This window comes from Salvelinus sp. IW2-2015, linkage group LG34 (genome assembly GCF_002910315.2).
Source record: "Salvelinus sp. IW2-2015 linkage group LG34, ASM291031v2, whole genome shotgun sequence".
In the NCBI taxonomy this organism is placed as follows: Eukaryota; Metazoa; Chordata; class Actinopteri; order Salmoniformes; family Salmonidae; genus Salvelinus; species Salvelinus sp. IW2-2015.
Window position 1 is genome coordinate 7892311 of NC_036873.1, and position 7292 is coordinate 7899602.

The window sequence follows — 7292 nt, forward strand, 5'->3', positions numbered from 1 at the left end:
TTCTTTCTTTCTCTCTTCTCTCTTTCTCTCTCGGAGGACCTGAGCCCTAGAACCATGCCTCAGGACTACCTGGCATGATGACTCCTTGTTGTCCCCAGTCCACCTGGCCGTGCTGCTGCTCTAGTTTCAACTGTTCTGCCTGCGGCTATGGAACCCTGACTTGTTCACTGTGATTACTATTATTTGACCATGCTGGTCATTTATGAACATCTTGCCATGTTCTGTTATAATCTCCACCCGGCACAGCCAGAAGAGGACTGGCCACCCCTCATAGCCTGGTTCCTCGCTAGGTTTATTCCTAGGTTTTGGCCTTTCTAGGGAGTTTTTCCTAGCCACCGTGCTTCTACACATGCATTGCTTGCCGTTTGGGGTGTTAGGCTGGGTTCTGTACAGCACTTTTATATATCAGCTGATGTAAAAAGGGCTATATAAATACATATAAATACAATAAGGGTATATAAATGACAGTCCCCATGCTCTGTCATTCAGTGATATTTATTACCTATTGTCCTCCTGATAGTTGAAAATTTTGAAAGAGTATTTTTTTCATTATTTTGTTAACGAAAGCATAAATACTGTACAGTATATGCTTGATCTGACATTGTGCGGTTGCATGGGTTTGAAGTTGAAATGTAAAACTTTAGAGTACTTAATACATTGCAAGTTGGGGGGGGGGGGTTCACACCTACAGTAGCCGAGCAATTAGACTATCCTTTTGTAAAGGTTGAAGAGTCTATTGTCTGCTAATAGCCCATCTTAGAAACGTAGTTTGCAGAATTCACAGCCTGCTACGCTTGTGAAAAAGAAATTGCCTCCTGCTGTCCATCAATACTTCAAATAAAAACACAGAATATTTAAAGGGGATTTTATATAATTATAATGCAGGGTTAATAATCATAATAATAATCATTGGATAACAGATTGTCTCTCGGAACTCATTAAGAGGTGGCTTCTATCTTCAATAATCATTAATTCAGAAGGTTAAACCCATAGGTTTTAGGCCTGCAGTAGGTTATAATAATGGAAAATGGTGTGTCAATTCATAAACCATGTGCCATGGATACAGTACATTGAAAATCTCTTCCCAACTATTTTGCAATCTATATGGCATAGCTGTCAGGGTTTGATCCTTAAATAAAACTGGTATATAACACTGCTCAAAAATAAAAAGGGAACACTTAAACAACACAATGTAACTCCAAGTCAATCACACTTCTGTGAAATCAAACTGCACTTAGGAAGCAACACTGATTGACAATAAATTTCACATGCTGTTGTGCAAATGGAATAGACAAAAGGTGGAAATTATAGGCAATTAGCAAGACACCCCAATAAAGGAGTGGTTCTGCAGGTGGTGACCACAGACCACTTCTAGTCCTATGTTCTTATGTTTTGGTCACTTTTGAATGCTGGGTGCTTTCATCTAGTGGTAGCATGAGACGGAGTCTAACCCACACAAGTGGCTCAGGTAGTGCAGCTCATCCAGGATGGCACATCAATGCGAGCTGTGGCAAGAAGGTTTGCTGTGTCTGTCAGCGTAGTGTCCAGAGCATGGAGGCGCTACCAGGAGACAGGCCAGTACACAGGAGACGTGGAGGAGGCCGTAGGAGGGCAACAACCAGCAGCAGACCGCTACCTCCGCCTTTGTGCAAGGAGGGCACTGCCAGAGCCCTGCAAAATGACCTCCAGCAGGCCACAACGCGTAATATCAATGCTTGTTGATGAGCTTTGAGGGTACTATGGTGTGAACGCGAGCTGTAGTCAATGAACAGCATTCTCACATAGGTGTTCCTTTTATCCAGGTGGGAAAGGGCAGTGTGAGTGCAATAGAGATTGCATCATCTGTGGATCTGTTTGGGCGGTATGCAAATTGGAGTGGGTCTAGGGTTTCTGGGATATGGTGTTGATGTGAGCCATTACCAGCCTTTCAAAGCACTTCATGGCTACGGCGTGAGTGCTACGGTCTGTAGTCATTTAGGCAGGTTGCCGTTGTGTTCTTGGGCACAGGGACTATGGTGTTCTGCTTGAAGCATGTGGTATTACAGACTCAATCAGGGACATGTTGAAAATGTCATGAAGACACCTGCCAGTTGTCAGCACTGCCCGTGCCACACGTCCTGGTAATCCATCTGGCCCCGCAGCCTTGTGTATGTTAACCTGTTTAAAGGTCTTACTCACCTTCGGCTACGGAGAGGTTATCACACAGTCGTCCGGAACAGCTGATGCTCTCATGCATGCCTCAGTGTTGCTTGCCTCGAAGCGAGCATAGAAGTGATTTAGCTCGCTGGTAGGCTCGTGTCTCTGCGCAGCTCGCGGCTGTGCTTCCCTTTGTAGTCTGTAATAGTTTGCAAGCCCTGCCACATCCGACAAGCGTCGTAGCCGGTGTAGTATGATCAATCTTAGCCCTCTATTGACCTTTGCCTGTTTGATGGTTCGTCGCAGGGCATAGCGGGATTTCTTGTAAGCTTCCGGGTTAGAGTCCCGCAACTTGAAAACGGCAGCTCTACCTTTAGCTCAGTGCGAATGTTGCCTGTAATCCATGGCTTCTGGTTGTGGTATGTACGTACAGTCACGTTGGGGGACGACGTCCTTATTCACTTATTGAAAAGCCAGTGACTGATGTGGTGTATTCCTCAATGTCATAGGAAGAATCCGGACATGTTCCAGTCTGTGATAGCAAAGCAGCTGTAGTTTAGCATCTGCTTCATCTGACCATTTTTTATAGACCGCTGGTGCTTCCTGTTTTAATTTTTGCTTGTAAGCAGGAATCAGGAGGTAGAGTTGTGGTCGGATTTACCAAATGGAGGCGAGGGAGGGAGCTTTTTTACGCTCTCTGTGTGTGAGAGTACAGGTGATCTAGATTTTTTCCCTCTGGTTGCACATTTAACATGTTGATAGAGATTTGGTAGAACTGATTTAAGTTTCCCTGCATTAAAGTCTCCGGTCACTAGGAGCGCCGCCTCTGGGTGAGTGGTTTCCTGTTTGCTTATTTCCTTATACAGCTGACTGAGTGGCGGTTAGTGCCGGCATCTGTCTGTGGTGGTAAATAAACAGCCACGAAAAGTATAGCTGAGAACTCTCTAGGCAAGTAGTGTGCCCTGCAATTTATCACAATATACTCTACTTCAGACGAGCAAAATCTAGAGACTTCCTTAGACTTTCGTGCACCCGCTGTTGTTTACAAATATGCACAGACCATCCCCCTCGTCTTACCGGAGTGTGCTGTTCTATCCTGCCGGTGAGCGTGTATCCCGCTAGCTGAATATCCATGTCGTCATTCAGCCACGATTCCGTGAAGCATAGGATAGTACAGTTTTTGATGTCCCGTTGGTAAGATATTCGTGATCGTACCTCGTCTAGTTTATTGTCCAATATTGCACGTTGGCGAGTAATGTTGACGTAACGACAGCTTTCCTAGTTGCCTTCTGCGGGTCCGGACGAGGCATCCGGCTCTTCGTCCTCTGCGTCGCTTCTTTTGCGATAATTGGGATGTCTGCCCTGTGGGGTGTTTTGAGAATATCGTGTGAGTCCTGCTTGTTGCTGTTGAAGAAATCTTCGTCTAATCCGAGTTGAGTGATTGCTGTCCTGATATCAGAAGCTCTTTTCTTCCGTAAGATACGTTGCAGAAACATTATGTACAAAATAATTTACAAATATCGCGAAAAAAACACATAATAGCACAATTGGTTAGGAGACGTAAAAGGCGGCCATCCTCTCCGATGCCATTTTCCATCAATCCATCAATCTAGTGTCAGAGGAGAGACTCAGACTGAAAACGCCTCCATTAATTGTTTAGACTACCGATAGACCACATTTAGACTACGAAGATCAGCGTTCAAACTCCCCTGGTGATAGTGTGGTGCAATGACAATACCACCTACTACACACTAACGGTTGTGGCATAAGCTCGTAACTTTTAAAGGAAGACCACTGTATGTGTATTCTGTGTTATTATTTAGTTGTTAGTAAATAAATAATTAAATACATTTGTTTAGAACTAAATAACCAGAAGGCTGGAGTTCTTGCGGATTCAAGAGGTCTACAACATTCAGAATGAGACTGATATGAGGTAATGATTAATAAGTGACTGTTATTGATGTAAGAGATTCTATATGTCTTTAGAGTTTAATTCAGGATATGGTAACTCGTTAACCTTATCTGGCCAAAAGGAAGTGGCTTAATTGCCACTGATTGAAATACGTCAAATTAAACTGCCTCATACATTCTTGTCGTACAATATGCATATTATTTATTACTATTGGATAGAAACCATCTCTAGTTTCTAAAACCGTTTTTGAATTATGTCTGTGGTGAACCAGAACTCTTTCTGCAGCGAAAATCCATGACAGGAACTGCGAGGTCTGGAAACGAGGCTCTGTTCTCAGATCAGTTTAAAGCTCTGTATGTATCCTATGGGTCGACATGAACTGCACCCGCTTCCCTGGATGTCAGTAACATGAGAAAGTGGAATGGAGTCTCTACGTAGTTCTCAGAGCTTATAAAAGGCCAAGGAACGAGGGGAGCTCTCTTTTCGTCGTTCTCCCATTGCGCGAAGCAAGATCTCAGGAGTGGCATTTTGAAAACGCTTCAGTTACGGCCTTAGCTATATCCGTCTGTATTTGAATTCGATATAGGTGTTAGAAACATCATAACAAGTTATTTTAAACCGAGTTCTATGCATTTATGCGAGTATTTGCTATTTTCGGAATTTTCTTAGTATTGCGTTTTGAGGATTTGGGCATGTTGGTGGCCACATAGCTATTGTTAGCTGCTAATTCCGAAGTTGAAGACGACGTTTCAACAAGCAACGATTTTTTGGACAAAGGACCACTTGCCCCAAAGATTCTGATGGAAGCTCGTCCAAAAGTAAGAGCTTATTTATGATGTTATTCCCGTATTTAATGTGGAAAAATGTAAACGCATTTGTCAACATTATTGGCGGACTAGTCTGGCTTGTAATGCACACTGTATGTCTAGTAACGTTTAATTTTTAACCAATCTAAGCAGCGTTGCAATTAATAACTAAATGCATCTTTCATTTGCTGTCCAACCTGTATTTTTTAGTCAAGTTTACGATTTATTTATTGATTAGATTAGGTGGCCTCTCCAAGATCGCGCCGGCCCAGAATGCATGAACTGTTGCTACTGTTGACATTGTATAACCACGATTTTGGTTGCTGCTAAATATGCACATTTTTCGAACAAAACCTATATGCCATGTGTAATATGATGTTTCAGGATTGTTCATCTGAGGAAGTATATCAAGTTAGTCAAAATTATATATCTTTGCTGTATTGTTACGATCGCTAACGCTGTGCTGCTGGTAAATTGGCTTGTGTTCTGGCTATTGTGCTAAGCTATATAATGCTATACTTGTGTTTTTCGCTGTAAAACACTTAAAAAATCTGACATATTGGCCAGGATTCACAGATGTTGGGCTTGTCATTTGCTGTACGCTGTGTATTTTTCAGAAATTTTTTAAGATGAGTAATTAGGTATTTGACGTTGGGTCTTCTGTAATTATTCTGGCAGCTTCGGCACTATTTCAGATTGCAGCTGCAATGTAGAACTGTGATTTATACTGAATATGCACCTTTTTCAAGAAAAAAACATATGGCTATACAATAAATATGTTTATCAGACTGTCATTTTATGAAGTTGTTTCTTGTTAGGGCTATATATATCTTTATTTGTCCGAAATTGTGATAGCTACCCATGCAGAAAAAAAATGGTGGGAAAAAAAAGTTGTTGTCTTTGCTATGCGGTTAGCTAATAGATTTACATATTGTGTCTTCCTGTAAACATTAAAAAATCAGAAATGTGCGGGCTATACTCAGCCTTGTCTCAGGATGGTAAGTTGGTGGTTGAAGCTATCCCTCTAGTGGAGTGGGGGCTATGCTTTGGCAAAGTGGGTGGGGTTATATCCTGCCTGTTTGTCCCTGTCCGGGGGTATCATCGGATGGGGCGTCAGTGTCTCCTGACCCCTCCTGTCTCAGCCTCCAGTATTTATGCTGCAGTAGTTTGTGTCGGGGGGCTAGTCTGTTATATATCTGGAGTATTTCTCCTGTCTTATCCCGTGTCCTGTGTGAATTTAAGTATGCTCTCTCTAATTCTTTCTTTCTCTCTTTCTCTTTCTCTCTCTCGGAGGACCTGAGCCCTAGGACCATGCCTCAGGACTACCTGGCATGATGACTCCTTGTTGTCCCCAGTCCACCTGGCCGTGCTGCTGCTCTAGTTTCAACTGTTCTGCCTGCGGCTATGGAACCCTGACTTGTTCACTGTGATTACTATTATTTGACCATGCTGGTCATTTATGAACATCTTGGCCATGTTCTGTTATAATCTCCACCCGGCACAGCCAGAAGAGGACTGGCCACCCCTCATAGCCTGGTTCCTCMCTAGGTTTATTCCTAGGTTTTGGCCTTTCTAGGGAGTTTTTCCTAGCCACCGTGCTTCTACACATGCATTGCTTGCCGTTTGGGGTGTTAGGCTGGGTTTCTGTACAGCACTTTTATATATCAGCTGATGTAAGAAGGGCTATATAAATACATATAAATACAATACAAGAAGGGCTATATAAATGACAGTCCCCATGCTCTGTCATTCAGTGATATTTATTACCTATTGTCCTCCTGATAGTTGAAATTTTGAAAGAGTATTTTTTTCATTATTTTGTTAACGAAAGCATAAATACTGTACAGTATATGCTTGATCTGACATTGTGCGGTTGCATGAGGTTTGAAGTTAGAAATGTAAAACTTTAGAGTACTTAATACATTGCAAGTTGGGGGGGGGGGGTTCACACCTACAGTAGCCGAGCAATTAGACTATCCTTTTGTAAAGGTTGAAGAGTCTATTGTGCTAATAGCCCATCTTAGAAACGTAGTTTGCAGAATTCACAGCCTGCTACGCTTGTGAAAAAGAAATTGCCTCCTGCTGTCCATCAATACTTCAAATAAAAACACAGAATATTTAAAGGGGATTTTATATAATTATAATGCAGGGTTAATAATCATAATAATAATCATTGGATAACAGATTGTCTCTCGGAACTCATTAAGAGGTGGCTTCTATCTTCAATATAATCATTAATTCAGAAGGTTAAACCCATAGGTTTTAGGCCTGCAGTAGGTTATAATAATCCCTTTATTTTTTGAGCAGTGTATATACCATTTCATTTAAGGATCAAACCCTGACAGCTATGCCATATAGATTGCAAAATAGTTGGGAAGAGATTTTCAATGTACTGTATCCATGGCACATGGTTTATGAATTGACACACCATTTTCCAG